The sequence below is a fragment of the Aedes albopictus genome, chromosome 1 (assembly GCF_035046485.1).
Source record: "Aedes albopictus strain Foshan chromosome 1, AalbF5, whole genome shotgun sequence".
Taxonomy (NCBI): domain Eukaryota; kingdom Metazoa; phylum Arthropoda; class Insecta; order Diptera; family Culicidae; genus Aedes; species Aedes albopictus.
In genome coordinates, this window is record NC_085136.1 from 335,277,155 (window position 1) to 335,294,901 (window position 17,747).

The following is a 17,747-nucleotide window of genomic DNA, read 5'->3' on the forward strand; positions in this document are numbered from 1 at the left end:
CGGCCCTAGAATGTGGGGACCATGGCTATCTATCTACCCATTCCCCCATAAATCTGGCCATGCACTACGATGTCGTATTAATACGGAAAACCCCTACTCCTTACACTACCTTGTTCATAGAGATTTTATAATTCTATTTTTTATTCTATTCTATTGTTTTGATTTGAGACTGGAATTAAACACACATCAAACTGATATTGTGACAGTACGAGTGGAAAGCTAGTTTATTGAAGTTTATTCCGGTTGTTTGTCACAAATTTCGGATAGGATAGTTTTGTATTTAAAGTGTACACGGTTGTGACATTTGAACATTCTTTACACAAAGATTCCTATTACACGGTGCGATAGTCCAGGCAGGTGTAGGAATCCCAAAGCTTATGGGATTTCGCCTAATTGCGGATGTGCATTGCGTTGCATTACGTGGTAACGGAGTAACTAGCAGATTGCATACTGAAAGTTGTCATGTTAAAATTTCAATACTCCCATTCTGATTGCTTATGCCAGGGGTTCCCAACCTTTTTGAGGTGGCGACCCCCTTTAAGCATTCTCAAAATATCTGCGGCCCAATGAAACTTTTTAGAAAAAAATATGAATTAAATGAACGACACCGAGTTTTTTGGGTACCGTGATGTAGCCAGGAATTTATTGTGGGAGGGATTTTCGACGATCAATGATACATTTTTTTTACTTGGCACTCTTATTTCGTAAACAATGATGTCATGTACATTCAATTTGAGTCGTAGCTGAAAAATTGCGGCGCAGCCGACAATTTTTTCTCCTGAAGGCGTTTTGTATGTATGTATGTATGTATGTATGTATGTATGTACAATCCATCTCCCACTGACCGGCAGTGCTTTTATGGAAGAAAAATGTGTGCGCCTATTTTAACTTTTATCCATAGACGCAAACAGTTTTAATTCTGAAGATAGAAGGTGATAGCTCTACTGCACGTCCAACGACCCATTTCAAGTATGACAGGGCTTCCACGTACATCTTGAGGTCGTTTTCTGAAACAGAAAGCCCCGCATTGATGCATCCGGATATCAATTGGATATCTGAAATGCATTAACACTTCCATTCCATTTGCATTTTTGTTTCTGGCGCGTATTTGGTATGGTAAATATCCCATGTATGATTAAAATGACATTTTTTAATTAGAAAGATCTCACCAAGTTCTTCATAGTCTGCCGTGATGTAGTTGTATTCTCATTTCTCCAGCGGTGCAGCAGCGATCGAAATAGGATTTATTTCATTGCCGCGTACACTTTAAACGACGTACTCTTCACTATGCCTCCAAAATCACACTCAGTTATTCTGAGAGAAACTCTTGTGCGAAAAATCCTGGAAGTTACTCTACGTAAAATTCTTTAGAGAAAACGCAAGAGGAACTCCGGGATATATCCCGGAAATTTCACGTTCACGTTCCGTGTTACAGAAACGACAGAGATCAGTCATTTTTTATTTCTTTTCGCCAAGATCACCTGGCATTTCATTCTCTTCAATGCCACAATGACCTGGAACCCAGTATAAGCTTACTATTTGTCCCGACAACAAGGATGATTTTGTATCCCTTCAAGCCGAAGAGCTCTTAGGTTGGTATTCCTTATTCTAGTGAAAGGGACAATTACGATTTTTTCTTCTGAAGGCGTTTTATACTGAAAATGTGTTCCTCAAATTGTGACTTTTGGGGGTGGCGGTATACAAAATTGAAAATTGGTATAATTTGCACAAAATAGAATAAAAATTTAACAATTTTTTGGTAACATCGCAGCCTCCCTGGACTGGCTTCACGGCCCCCCAGGGGCCACGGACCACCGGTTGGGAACCCGTGGCTTATGCAATGCTATTTGGGAAGGAACAGCTATGCAGTCAGAGGTTGAAGTAGAAAAAACATGAAAACTTACATTGCCGGCCACGCCCATCTTCTCCGTTACGGAGAGACGAACCAGCCAAGGGCTGAAAGTCTCTCTAATAAAGACAAATCAATCAATCAATTCTCCGTTACGGGGATAGGAAAGGATGTGATGATATGACACCTACTTTATGAGAGACCAGCGACTCATCGACGCCCCCATAGGTTTCAAGGAGTTTGATATTTGCAAAGGGATGATTTTGGAGTCACTAAAAGTGATTGATGGGATAAGATTCAGATTTTGTGCATGGGTAATTGGGCAAGATCCTGCAGATGTGTATGTGTGAGTGTTTTTGGTATATTAAAACATCAGTGTAGGCACGGCATACAATAACACCAGGCAGGCTAGTTGCCAATGTATACATCGTTTTTGGATGTAAACATGTGACGTCATTCTTATCGTCCTTCTACGCTGATCAAATTGATGTGAAGTACTAGATATTTTGTTCACGCCCTTGAACGCTTTGAATTCCGGGATCCTCCGAGGATTTTTCTGGAATTCTTGCAGATCCTTCTGGAATCCATCCAGATGTTCCTGAGATGTTACTTCAGAAGTTTTTCGTGATATTCATTATGAAGTTACTCAAGGGCTTCCTAATGAAGTACCTACAGGAGTTGTTTGAGGAATTCCTCCAAGAAATTCTTAATGAACTCCCCCATCAGCTTTGTAAGAAATTCCCCCTAAAATTTCTTTTAAGATTTCTTCAATAGCGCCTTCCGGGACCCCTTTTTCCAGGAATTATTTCTGGAAATCCCGAAAAAAAACTTCTGAAGACATTCCATAAGAAACTATCGGAGCGAATCTCGGAAACAATTCTTGGGGATTCCCAAAAATTCTGGAGAACTTCCAGAAAGATTCCCATGGAGTCCCAGAAGGAATTTTAGAAGGAATTCTGGAATATTCCCAGATGAACTTCTAAAGGAACCCAAGAACTCCCAAGAAGAAATTCCTAGAGGAATATCTGAACAAATTCCTAGAGACATTTCGAAAGGAATTTCTGGAGGAATACAGGAAATCTTGGAAGAATCCCACAACCGCGAAAAGAATTCCTGGGGAACCCAGAAGGAGATCCTGGGGGGATGCTACCAGCAAATCTTGCTGCAAGGCGAAATTCCAAATCGTCATTAACAAGACTGTAGTAAGCTAGTACACCCGATTCTTTTTTTGCACGGGTCTGGTTTTCGCTATAACTCAGTCAATTTTTAACCGATTTTAATGAAATTTTGTGCACATGTAGGTATGGTAAGTACTACCAGTGTACAAAATTTCATGAGAATTGGTTTAAAAATGACTGAGTTAAAGCAAAAAATAGAACCGTGCAATAAAAGAATCGGGTGTATTCGTATTACAGTAGGCCATGTCAATTGACTGTAACGAAATGAGCATTCTATTCCAAGTTGTCATCACATGAGCGCTTGCACGTTGATCATTGTTTTCTTCTCTTTCTTTCCTTCGGCGTCGGTCCATAAAGCCGTCCTTGCCCTCAAAAAAAAAAAAAAAATAGGGCAATGTTTACCTACAAAAACGAGCATATCGACATAAGGAGAGGAAAACTAGAACAAAAACTAACGAGATCGCATCGAGATAGAGAGATAAGTAGATATCGACATATAGAAAGGTAAAATGTATGCAGTTTTAAGGGACCGACCAAACCATTGAGTTAGGGAGAGATATCGAGATGTAGAACATCGACACGCGGAGAGTCGACTTTACTTCGTAACGTCAAGGGAGGATGTAGGAAACCTTGTGCTGTTTTACGTTTCATATAAAATTCCAAAATTTTCCATACAAAAGTTGTTACATGGGGGAGGAAGGTGGGTGTCTAAAAGTGTCAAATTGAGCGTTACGTAATATTTGATTGAATCCCTGGAGGGCATCATTTGAACTTGCAAAAGAAATCGATGCTGATTCGGATGAATGAATGCCTACTTTGATTCGGCGCCTTGTTTTCTAAAACAAAAGGGCTTAACCTTCCTACGGTGTTCGGGTCAATATGACCCGGATCGCACTTTTCAGGCGCAATATCTTTTGATCCTGATTTGTCATAGCTTTGAAACTTTGTGACTTTAAATCTTTTGCCAAAAACTTATTTTTAAAATTTTGACCGATAAATTTGGCCGTTTCTGAAGGGCTGGACAAAAAAAGTTACGTTTAAGGTGTTCGGGTCATATTGACCCGGATTTGGTACAATGATTTCACAGTAATTTCTCAATAAAATAATAAAGTTTTTGTACTCAAAATTATCGTTAGGGCTTAAATTTTGTGGATCCGGCTCTAAGCTAAGGTTCGGTTGGATGTGGCCACTTGGAACCGACGCCAGAGGGACCATGGTTTGGCCATTTTCGCAGGAGGGTATTTTTCGCAATAAGTTATGCGAAATGCAGCTGATTTGAATGTTTGTAGTGCTAAATGCACCGGAAAAAGTAGCATCAAACTGCCCCAACCACTAAGCTAACTGACCAGATGAGTTTTGGCTATCAGGTGGCCACGGGACTAAATCTTGAGGCCTCGGAACGGCTTCCCGGAGACCCCCGATAGGTGACCATTTTACAAATATGGTGAATCCATGCCGTGCGACATATCAAAAGTTGCAGAATTTTATGAAGAATACATCAGTGACCATGTCAGAAGCCAGAAGCAAGATTGGCCACTTGGTGGTCCCGGAACCGATTCCCGGGACCCCGGAAATGTGGCCAATTCTCGCAGTTTATATGATCTTGCCGTATGGCACATCGAAATTCGCAGAATTTCATTGACAATTCACCAGTCATCAAACCAGCAACTGCAGACAACATTGTCCGCTTGGTGATCTCGGAACCGGTTCCCAGGGCCGGTTCCGAGGCCCCCGGAAATGTGGTCAATTCTCGATTTTTTTTACTATGCCGTGCGACATATCTAAATTTGCAGAATTTTGTTGCGAATATATTAGTGGCCACATCAGATACGAAGAGCAGGATTGGCCACTTAGTGGTCCTGGAACAGGTTCCCGGTAACCGTTTTCCAGGACTCCGAAAATGTGGCCAATTCTTGCAGTTTGTATGACCTTGCTGTATGGCACATCAAAATTCCCAGAACATCATGTGTACACGCAACCTGAGATTGGCAGATTCTAATACAATTGGGTATGAAACATATACAAATATTGTATTAGGGCCTTGCAAATACAAAAATTGGTAGGTGGCAGTATACCAAAAATTGTATTGGCTTCCTAGAATCTGGAAAAGGAAAATTTCGCATGTGTGCGTGTGCTCTGTCGCATTGGTTTCTCATTATTTGTTCTATTTTTAGACTGATCATGGCAGCAGCGGCGGCATCAAATACCAATACATGTTTAAAAATAAATACGGGCGGCGGCGGGAATCGAACCGAGACACTATCATGGTGAAACACGATATCCTGCGCTCTAACCAGCACGGCTATAACTGCACATGAATAGACAAGAGGCTGAAAGCCATCATCATCAACACAAACGTGGCTTGGTGATGGAAGTGATACAGCCGCCACACTGCACAATGGGTCCAGAGCCGTATTTGCGAATACAAAACTGTTTAAGCTTCAGCTTTAAGTTTTTAGACACATATTGTGTTTTAGAAAGTTTATTTTCAATTGTTGACCCTATTCCCTATTATTGTTATGTTATGGTGGTTCGTCTGGTTAAACTGATTCAAAAATCTGCTTTCTAATAATTTTATTTGCGATGGATGATGGATGGTGATGGATCGTTTAATTAGAAATTCCACCAATAAACGGCAAATTTTAAATTTCATATATCTCAGGACTCTCACCACTTAGAAAGTTGGTGTCTTCGACAACGTTGTTAAGTGAGTCAAGGGCTTACAGTCAATGGCCCACTAGGCGGCGCTAGTTACACATTTGCAAAATCATTCAAATGATTGATATTTTTTCGTGAACTTGACCTACCAAACAACATTGTCAAAGACACCAACTTTGTAAGTGACCAGAATTCTGAGATATATTAATTTTTTTTTTATCTGTATTAACGAGATTTTTAGCCCTAGGCTAGTTCATCTCGGGACCCACGCTTTACTTCCCTTCCGAAGGAAGTACTCACATTTTGCGAGTTTGTCGGGAGTGGGATTCGATCCCAGGTCCTCGGCGTGATAGTCTAGTGTTCTAACCATCACACCAGGTCCGCTCCACAAGAGATATATTAAATTTAAAATTTGCTTGACCTCTAGCACCGCCTAGTGGTATATACAAAAGCATGCTAAGTTTTAAAAATTGTCTAAAACATTTTTAGCAAGTTGTATCCTTTTATAAAGTCCACCAAAACCATTCAAATTTTGATAACTTGTTCCTCAACGAGTTTGATTTAATTGGTGCAAATTTGGGCTTGATTGATTATTCAACTTTACACGAAATTGAAGCCCTTCTATCTATATCTAGTTTTTGACTTCCGTTTATCAAATTTCTGTACCTTAGGACTAAGCGAACCGAATTGAATTAAATTTTGAAAGTATGTGACTAATGTATTGGTCTTCATGTATCGTTGGACTCGACTAAAATATGACCAAAGGCAAAAAAGTTGCAATTTATTGAAAACTTTTCGAAAAGTTCTAATGATTCGAATGTTTTATCCAAGGGCTGAAAGTCTCTTTAATAAAGACAAATCAATAAAATCAATCGAATGTTTTATTTTTGTAAATTTGCTATGACTTTGTAAAACATTCTGATATTGTATAGAGAATAATTAATCAGCAGATTTTTGGATAAGCCACACTTGATTGACCGTAATCATTTCACAATAATGAAAAAAAAAAGAAATGACAGAACTTGGCAGAAACATTTTTGTCTTCGTAAATACGACTCTAGACCCATTGTACACTAAAAAGCCCGCATCCAGCAGGTTGCTGTTTGCAAGTGGAAAATTCCATGTAGACAATAGGACGCGAAGCTCAGCAGCGAATCGAAAGTTATTTTTAGACGCAACCCGGTCCAACTTCTCGGGTTTGAATGGAGGTGTTTGTGTGTAGTGGTATGGAAGCTATGGAACCGTGTAGCGCATCTTAATACAACGAATGGATTATGATTTATCACATTTTCTGTACGTTTGTAATACATAAATTGGTAGAAAAGGCATATCTCAATTTTTGGTAGCTTTTCTTGTTTTGCGTGTAGGTAATTCATCAGTCATCAAACAAGCAACAGGAAACAACATTGTCCACTTGGTGGTCCCGGAGCCGGTTCCCAGGACCGGTTCCAAGGACCCCCAAAGTGTGATCAATTCTCGAATTTTTTTACCATGCCGTGCGAATTTTTCAGAATTTTGATGCGAATATATCAGTGGCCACATCAGATACGAAAAGCAGGAATGGCCAGTTGGAGGTCCCGGACCCGGATCCGGAGGCCCCAGAAATGTGGCCAGTTCTCGCATTGTGTATGACCATCTCATGTGGCACATCAGAATTCGCAGAATTTCATAGATAATTCATCAGTTATCAAACCAGAAACTGAAGACAACATTATCCACTTGGTGGTTCCGGAACAGGTTCCCGGGACCGGTTCTCAAGACCTCGGCAATGAGGTCAATTCTCGCATTTTCTATGATCATGCTGTCCGATGCATCGAAATGTGCAAAATTTTGATGCTCACATCAGGTATCAGAGGCAGAATTAGCCACTTGGTGGTCCTGGAACTTGTTCCCCGGACCCCGAGAATGTGGCCAATTCTCGCATTTTGTATGACCATCTCGTGCGGCACATCAAAATTCTCAGAATTTTATAATGAATTTATCAGTTTTCAAGCCAACTACGGGAAACAACATTGTCCACCTAGTAGTCGCGGAAGCGATTACCAGGACCCCGGAAAAGAGCTCAATTCCCGCAATGTCTTTGATCACGCTGTCCGATCTATCAAGAGTTGCAGAATTTTGATGCGAATACATCAGTGGCCAAGTTGAATGCCAAAAACAGGATTGGCCACTAGATGGCTCGAAACCCGGTTCCCTGTACACCTGGAATGTGCCGTGAGACTTATCAAAATTCATAGAATTTCATAGATAGTTCATCAATTATCGAACAACTGGAAACATCATTGTCCACCTGATGGTCCCGGAACCGGTTCTCGGAGATTTGTTGTCAATTTTTGTGCTAACCCGATCACCAAATTTGCAGGGTTGTTGTCCAGCATTCTTGCAATATGCCCTGCTCATCGTATACTTCCGGCTTTGTCCACCATCTGAATACTGGGTTCGCCGTACAGTACAACGAGCTCGTGATTCATCCTTTACCGCCACTCACCCTTCTACTTCACACCGCCGAAGATTAGTACGCAACGGTCGAAACTCCAAATACTTGCAGGTTCCACTCAAGCATGGTCCGTGTCTCGTGTCCATAGAGGACCACCGGTCTTATTGGCGTTTTGTTCATGGTACATTTGGTGCGTGAGTGAACCTTTTAGACCGCAGCTACTTACACTGATGGTACGCGTTCGAATTGCACGACTAATTTTGTTGACAGCTGTCAGTAAAGATCCGATGTAGACGAATTTATTCACCTCCTCGAAGGTATCCCTGTATTTCGTTACATTACTGTCTAGACGGATCCGGTCGTGTTCCGTTCTGCCTACCAACATGTACTTTGTTTGTGCCGCATTCACTACCACTGCGACCTTTGCTGCTTCGTGTTTCAGGCGAATGCCTTGTCGCAGTTCCCAGCGAAATTTGAATGAATGGATAGTTCACCTCTCTCTCTCTCTCTCTCTCTCTCTTCTTGGCGTAACGTCCTCATTGGGACAAAGCCTGCTTCTCAGTTTAGTGTTCTATGAGCACTTCCACAGTTATTAACTGAGAGCTTCCACTGCCAATGACCATTTTGCATGCTTATATCGTGTGGCAGGCACGAAGATACTCTATTCCCAAGGAAGTCAAGGAATTTTCCTCTACGAAAAGATCCTGGACCGACCGGGAATCGAACCCGTCACCCTTAGCATGGTCATGCTGAATACCCGTGCGTTTACCGCCTCGGCTATATGGGCCCTAGTTCACCTGAAACCCACATTTTGCACATGTTGCTATTATGTAGTGTCCTACTTTTTGGCAAGAATGGCGCCTCAGGTTGCAGGTCAATGTGGAGAACGAGGGGAACATAAGCAAAACAACATAGGGGAACATAGGCAAATTTTCATAGTTTTTTTTTTTCTTTATTATCAAGATTTTCAGCCCAAGGCTGGTTCATCTCCGCTTTCATAGTTGTGGCTTTCACAACCAGAGGCGCGCGCATCGTTTTTTATGCGTTTGACGTTTCACATTAGCGCCTTCTGTTGACGATATTGCACAACACAGTGATTCGTGCAACTTTTCCACCAGGTGATGGTAGTGTGAACTGGGCGATAGATTTCCATGAAAATCGTTCAAGGTGTTACGTCTGTTTGTCTGTGGTATTACCATAGTCAATAAAATAATTTATTACATATCAGGGGTCCTCATATTCTGGGACTACCAAGTGAACAATGTTGCTTCCCGTAGCTGGCACGAAAACTTATGCATTCTCCAAAGAGTCTGGAAATTGTGGTATATCGGACGGCATGGTTATTGAAAATGCGAGAACTGGCATAATGCTATGAGGCCAGGGAACCGGTTCAGGGTCCACTTGGGGGACAATGTTCTCTTCAGTAGCTGCATTTGATAACTGGAAAATTATCCATGAAATTCAACGCCATTTGATGCGCCACATGGCAGGGTCATACAAAATCAGGGAATTGTTCACATTTTCGGGGCCTCGGGAGCCGGTACTGGGAACCGGTTCCGGGACCACCAAGTGGCTAATCCTGCCTTTGATATCTGATGTGAACATCAAAGTTCTGCAAATTTTGATACATCAGACAACATGATCATAGAAAATGCATGAATTGATCACATTTCCGGGATTTTGAAAACCGGTTTCGGGAACCTGTTCTGGAACCACCAGGTGGACAACGTTATCTTCAGTTGCTGGTTTGATAACTGATGAATTATTTATGAAATTCTGCGAATTTTGACGTACCACATGGGATGGTCGTACAAAATGTGAGCGTTGGCACCATTTCCGGAGCCTCCGGAACCAGGTCCGCGACCTCCAAGTGGCCTATCCTGCTTTTCGTATCTGATGTGGCCACTAATATATTCGCAACAATATTCTGCAAATGTAAATGCATCGCACGGCATGGTAAAAAAAAACGAAAATTCACCTCATTTCCGGGGTCTTCGGAACCGGCCCTGGGAACGGGTTCCGGGACCGCCTAGCGAACAATGTTGTTTTCAGTTGCTGGTTTGATGACTAATGAATTATCTATGAAATTCTGCAAATTTCGATGTGCCATATGGCAAGGTCATACAAACTGCGAGAATTGGCCACATTTCCGGGGCCCTGGAACTGGTTCCGGGACCACCAAGGGGCTAATGCTGCCTCTGATATCTGATGTGAGAACTGATGGATTTGCATCAAAATTCTGCAAATTTCGATGCACCAGACAACATGATTATAGAAAATTCAAGAATTGACACCATTTCCGGGGTTTTGAAAACCGGTCCCGGGAACCTGTTCCGGAACCACTAAGTGGCCAATCCTGCTTTTCGTGCCTGATGTGGCCACTGATACATTCGCATCAAAATTCTGAAAAATTCGCACGGCATGGTAAAAAAAATCGAGAATTGATCACACTTTGGGGGTCCTTGGAACCGGTCCTGGGAACCGGCTCCGGGACCACCAAGTGGACAATGTTGTTTCCTGTTGCTTGTTTGATGACTGATAAATTACCTACACATGATGTTCTGAGAATTTTGATGTGCCGTACGGCAAGGTCATACAAACTGCGAGAATTGGCCACATTTTCGGAGTCCTGGAAACCGGTTACCGGGAACCTGTTCCAGGACCACCAAGTGGCCAATCCTGCTTTTCGTATCTGATGTGGCCACTAATATATTCGCAACAAAATTCTGCAAATTTAGATATGTCGTACGGCATAGTAAACAAAATCGAGAATTGACCACATTTCCGGGGGCCTCGGAACCGGCCCTGGGAACCGGTTCCGAGATCACCAAGCGGACAATGTTGTCTTCAGTTGCTGGTTTGATGACTGGTTAATTGTCAATGAAATTCTGCGAATTTCGATGTGCCATACGGCAAGATCATATAAACTGCGAGAATTGGCCACATTTCCGGGGTCCCGGGAATCGGTTCCGGGACCACCAAGTGGCCAATCTTGCTTCTGGCTTCTGACATGGTCACTGATGTATTCTCCATAAAATTCTGCAACTTTTGATATGTCGCACGGCATGGATTCACCATATTTGTAAAATGGTCACCTATCGGGGGTCTCCGAGAAGCCGTTCCGAGGCCTCAAGATTTAGTCCCGTGGCCACCTGATAGCCAAAACTCATCTGGTCAGTTAGCTTAGTGGTTGGGGCAGTTTGATGCTGCTTTTTTCGGTGCATTTAGCACTACAAACATTCAAATCAGCTGCATTTCGCATAACTTATTGCGAAAAATACCCTCCTGCGAAAATGGCCAAACCATGGTCCCTCTGGCGTCGGTTCCAAGTGGCCACATCCAACCGAACCTTAGTTTAGAGCCGGATCCACAAAATTTAAGCCCTAACGATATTTTTGAATACAAAAACTTTATTATTTTATTGAGAAATGACTGTGAAATCATTGTACCAAATCCGGGTCAATATGACCCGAACACCTTAAACGTAACTTTTTTTGAGCACCTTCGGAAGGTTAACAAAGTTAGTTAACCGTAGGATTTCGAAAACCGCAACGTTCATCAACCCCACAAAAGGTCCCTGTGGAACACACACAAGTCGTATCCCCACATCACCAGGAAATGTTAAAATCAGTGAGACAAACAAACGAATCCACTACTGCATCCATCATTAGACCCCGCGAGCCAGTTCGGCAGGCCTGGGACGCCCCAGCAAACCCAGACCGTTGCGGTTCACTGGAACTTCGAAACCAGTTCAATTTACACATCCTAAGTATCTCTCTTTCCGTCCAGCAGCGGCTGCAGCAAGCAGCCGTTCGGACTGACAGAGGCGGGCGCAATAATTGAGCACGACTTTCGAGAACCGCCGGAGATCTTTATGAATTATTAAAATCCGACTGCCAACTGCTGCTGGTAGCGATCTCCTGCTCCTCTACTAAAGTGTGACTTCTCGGGCCGTCCCACTCTTCCTCCACCTCCTTCCCAACAAAACCCGCCTGCTTCGATGGGTTCGCTCGCGTTTGTCCAGTTGTTGTGTGAACAGAAAGGTGAAGAATTTAAAAATGTATGTTTATTAAAATTTATATAACCGTATGAACTCGTGATGCATTTTAATTAACATGTACTTACTAAAAGACGCCGTCCACCACGAGTTGTTAAGAACTTCGGTTCGGGGTTTGGGACGGATTTTCCCTACACAGTCGTCAGTTGAAGCCGCGCCGCGGCAACGCAACGCACAGAAGACTTCAATGCTGCTCTGACCCCGAGAGAGCGAGATCAGAAAGACGTCGAGACACACATTGGTTTTAACATAAATTTGCACTTTGTCGCACTATGGGGTTCCGGGACGCGGACCTCGAGAGCCGCAGATATTCCTCGGAAGGCCGCAACGCAACGATTGCGCGGTGGTTGTGGTGGCGGCAATTTAAGTTCACCAAAGTCACAAAGTCGACCGCCCAGCGATGAACCTCAGTAGGCAGATGGGACGGATCGATGCCAAACCAAAACGTCACACATCGGGTGTCTTGGACCGGTCAATAGTCGATGCGGGCGCGGCGGCGTCTGAAGCGGATGAATGGAATCACGGCGCCAAAGCAGGCGTGGAAAAGTAGGTTAACTCATCTCATTGGCACTGCCGACTGCGCCGCGCGCCGTCGCCGCATGCTATGATGTGCAGATTGTCGTCGCGACCGGGTGGACCCCGGATCGACGAATCAATGCAATGCCTGCTTCGATTACGCTGAAGCTGAACTGAGGGGGTATTCAAATGAGGGGCATTTGACAGTCTAATTGGATTGAGATCTCAATCTGTGGATGTGGATGGAAACGATTTCAGCTGCTGGCTGCTGCTGCAGTAACAAACCTCACAACAAGCTAATCGAACACCACCGACTTGACGGCAGCGCAGCAGTGCATATAAATTGAGGTGCAATTCTGCTCAATAATGCTGGTCCGGCTGTGTGGGACTGGTGAGAACAAATTCTGCAAAGCGTATTCCGTGTAGCAAGTAAACCACCTCTAGAGCATTCGATGAGGGGATGTTAGAATTGTTGGTCAATCATTCACCATGTAAATCACTAGAACTAAATTTTATTTTTAAATTAATTAAAAACCGGTAGCAATTACAGTGCTTTGGCAACGTCCGGACGATGGGAAAGCCAACACCCTGGGGCAGGTCTATAAATCGGCACCAACATTTCAAAAGGGCGTAACTGCATTTTGAAACAAACCACTTTTTCACATCTGTGGATAATATTTTAAGTTTCCCACGAAATTCACAAACATTACTAGACAGAGAAATTGCTCTTCTTTCCTGTACTGGCGGTGATTTGCATGGCGGCATTGAAATACGATCCACAGATGTGAACGAGGGATTTGTTTCAAAATGCAGTTACGCCCTTTTGAAATGTTGGTGCCGAAATGAAGAAAATTGCCTGTGAAACAGTAGTGCATTAGCCCCATAAATTTGAGGCATACTAACTAGTTTGGCAATTTCGATGCTAGGTGACGTTGATGATCAAGTTATGTTTTGAATAGATGTATTTCTGGATTCAAAGCTGATAGAAAAGTCTCATCTTCAGCCATCAATTCCATCGGGGGATCGAGAGCATTCCGGCGAAACGTCAATTAGTTGTCAGTTTTGCCGCTAGGCTACGCTAGTTGACAAGTAATGCTTTGAACTGCTCTATTGACAATCTAACCTAACGCAAAGCTAAAAAAACGCAGGTGGCGCTTTTCTAATCAGTAGCAGAAGCTGCTGGATTCAATCCTTAGCCCGTCCATTTCATCTTACTTTGCATCTCTAAATATACAACTCATGTGCATTCATAGGTTCGTTCATAGCCATCGATAGAACAAGAAACGCATGCATCAAGCAATTAGGTGAACTATGCCGCATCATCTTCAGAATAATAAAACTGACAATTCTATCACTTTACGACTGGCATCCACGCACCAATGTGTGAACCTTCTGTCATTCATATTCCTCCAACATTCCGACATCCGCATGAATTTGTGCATACGCAGGGGTATGTTCGGTCTGCTGTGGATACAAACGTTTGCAATTATCACTTCTTTCGCCTTCCCTATATTGACCTGAAACCTGGATGTGGCAGGGGCCATTGTCGCCTAAAACTAGAAGATTACCAACACTCACACACCGAAGAGCCTGCAGTGCTTAGTCCCCGACAGCTATCTCATTGGTTCCTTGTGTGAGTGTAGTTGGTCTGGCGATACTAAAGTAGCATCTAAAGTAGCTCTAAAGCTTCTTCTTCTTCTTGGCGTAACGTCCTCACTGGGACAAAGCCTGCTTAGTGTTCTATGAGCACTTCCACAGTTATTAACTGAGAGCTTCCTCTGCCAATGACCATTTTGCATGTGTATATCGTGTGGCAGGCACGAAGATACTCTATGCCCAAGGAAGTCAAGGAAATTTCCTTTACGAAAAGATCCTGGACCGACCGGGAATCGAACCCGTCACCCTCAGCAAGGTCATGCTGAATACCCGTGCGTTTACCGCCTCGGCTATGTGGGCCCTCTAAAGCTTACTCAACCTCATTAACTTAATTTGTCACATTTATCAAGTACAGTTTGAAAACAAAAAGAAGTATTTTACTCATCGCTTTTGTAGCTCCGAAGGATTCCCACATCCAGCTTCGGACCTCCGCAATCCTTGTTCCGAGTCTGGGTTTATGTGAGAATCCTTCAGAAGTTCCCCCTTAATTTTTTCCATGAATTCCTTCTAGGATTCCTCCGAGATTTTCCTCTGAGACTAACCAGGAGTTTCTTCTGGAATTGCTCCAGTAGTTCCTTCTAAGATTCCCCCAGAAGTTATACTTGATTTGTCTAGGAGTCCCTTTAGTGATTCTTTCAGGAGTTCTTTCTGATTTTCATGCAGAAGTTCCTTCTAAAATTCTCCTGGAAGTACTCTCAGAATTTCTTCAGGAGATCCTTCTCTGAGTCCTCTAGGAGTTTCCTCTAGAATTATCCAGCGATTTCCTTACGGGCTCCTCCAGGAGTTCTTTTAGTATTTCCTCGAGGGTTTTTCTCTGAGATTCAATCAGGAGTTCCGTCTGGCATGTCTTCAGGAATTTCAGCTGGGATTTATTCCAGGAGTCCTCCAGAAGTTTTCTCTGGGATTCTTGTAGGAATTCCATTAAAAACTCCTTCCGGAATTCCTCATAATCGCATCTGCATCTAATAAGCATCGTCCAGGAGTTTCTTATGAGATCTATCCGGAAGTTCCTTCTGGAATTCCCCTAGAAATTGCCTTTTGTAGATTCCTCCAGAAACTCCATCCTGAATTAATCTAGTAGTTCCTTCTGTGATTTTTCTAGTTAGAATTCTCCATCAAAGTCCTGAAGCAATCACGGAACTCATGGGAGAATTGAAAACGGAAATACTGCAATAAGTCCGCAATAAACTGCTGAATATCCTGATTAAAAGAAACCTCTGCGAGAATTCTGCGAGAACGAACTTACGGAGGAGTTCCAGCAAGATCTACATAAATTCTAAAAGGAATTAAACCGGAAGGAATTCAAGGAGGAATCATGGAAAGAAATCCTTGCTTAAGCTATCCCAGAAAGAACATCTGCTGGTAGAGTTCTGGAAGGAACTTCTTGAGGAATTTCGGAACAACTGTCGGGTGAAATTCCTGGAAGGAACCCAGAAGGAATTCCTAATGTAGTTTTAGGATAATCCTGGAGTAATTATGAAGGAACTCCTAGAAGAATCGTAGAATTTGTTTCTGATTTCGTTGATGAATCCCAGAAATAATTCCGGGAGAAAACTCATAAGAAACTCTTTCACGAATCACAGAAGGAACACCTAGATGACTCAAAAAAAATGGTGAAGAAGTTCAGGAAACAATTCCTGGAGAAAACCTAAAAAAAACTCCTGGGAAATCCCAGAAGGAGCTCCCACTGCAAGTTATGAATAGGCACACTTCTGAAAGCTCGTGAACTCAAATATTGTATTCAGTGTGATTGAATGCAAGGCGGACGAAATGGTTTTAAGTCCGAAACGTAAATAAGAAGGTCACGAAACGTCAAAGACTTAGACAACTTTCTCGTAGCAACCGCGACGTGCAGTGTCTAACTCTAACTGTGCAACCTTTGAATTTTGATACTGTCTTTGAAGGATGACCGCATCCTTGTCCATAGCGCATACGGATGACCGTACTCTTGTCCATAGCGCGTTCGGATGTCCGCACGCTAGTCCATAGCGCGTTCGGATGACCGTTCTCTAGTCCACAGCGTGTCCTGATGATCGCACAGAATTATAGAATTCTGGAAGGAACTTCATGAGGAATTTTGGAAGAACTGTCGGATGAAATCTCTGCCGATTTGGCGCCTCCTTTCTCTGATGCGAGACATTACTATCAGCTCCGGCCAGATTTTGATCTGCCGCTTTGCCGTCTCCCTTCTCTGAGGCTAGACATTACTGCCAGGTCAGACCAGATTTTGATGTGCCGCTTTAGCGTATCCTTTCTCTAAGGCGAAACATTATTGCAAACTCCGTTCAGATTTTCATCTGCCGCGTTGGTGTCTCCCTTCCCTGAGACATTATTGCCAGCTCCGGCCAGATTTTGATCTGCCGCTTTGGCGTCTTCCTTTCCTGAGGCGAAACATTACTGCCAGCTCCGGCCAGATTTTCATCTGCTGCTTTGGCGTCTCCATTCTCTGAGGCGAGACATTATTGCTAGCTCCGGCCAGATTTTCATCTGCTGCTTTGGCGTCTCCTTTGGTGAGAGATTACTGCCAGCTCCGGCCAGATTTTGATCTGCCGCTTTGGCGTCTCCCTTCTCGTGGCAAGACATTATTTCCAGCTCCGGCCAGATTTTGGTCTGCTGCTTTAGCGTCTCCCTTCTTTGAAGCGAGATATTATTACCAGCTCCGACCAGATTTTGATCTGCCGTTTTGGAGTCTCCTTTCTCAGATGCGAGATATTACTGTAAGCTCCGAGAAGATTCGGATCTGCCGCTTTGGCGTCTCCCTTCTCTGAGTCGAGGCATTGCTGCCAACCCTGGCCAGATTTGAATGTGGCGTCTCCCTTCTCTGAGGCAAGACATGATTGATTTCCACGGTCGGATTTTGATCCGCAGCTTTGGCGTCTCACTTCTCGAGGCGAGACATTACTGTCAGCTCCGGCCAGATTTTGATCTGCCGCTTTAGCGTCTCCCTTCTTTGAAGCGTGACATTATTGCCAGCTCCGGCTGGATTTTGATCTGCCGCTTTGGCGTCTCCCTTCTTCGTGGCAAGACATTATTGCCAGCCACTGTCAAATTTTCATCTATTGCTTTGGCGTCTCCTTTCTTTGAGGCGGGATATTATTGCCACCTCCGTCCAGATTTTGATCTGCTGCTTTGGCGTCTCCCTTATCTGAGGCGAGACATTGGTGCCAGTTCCGGCTAGATTTTTAGCTGCCGCTTTGGCGTTTCCCCCTTATTGCATTGTATTTGGCGACAAATGCCTTTTCCTCGAATTCCAGCTGTCCTCTTTGCAGTTGTCCTTCCACGGATTTCCACGTCTCTTCGCTTCAAAATTGACCAAACTGTAGTGGAACTCTTCTTACGTCCTCGCGTTGCAATGGGTTCTTCTTGTCGCCAATGTGGTACTCTCCAGCTTGACAG

General features: G+C 43.4%; 1 protein-coding gene across 1 annotated transcript in view; it reads right to left on the bottom strand.

Moving 5' to 3' along the window:
* The window catches only part of LOC134285824 (uncharacterized), a 392,906-nt gene that overhangs the window by 211,321 nt on the left and 163,838 nt on the right, over positions 1-17,747 (bottom strand). The gene's annotated exons all lie outside the window — the stretch shown is intronic.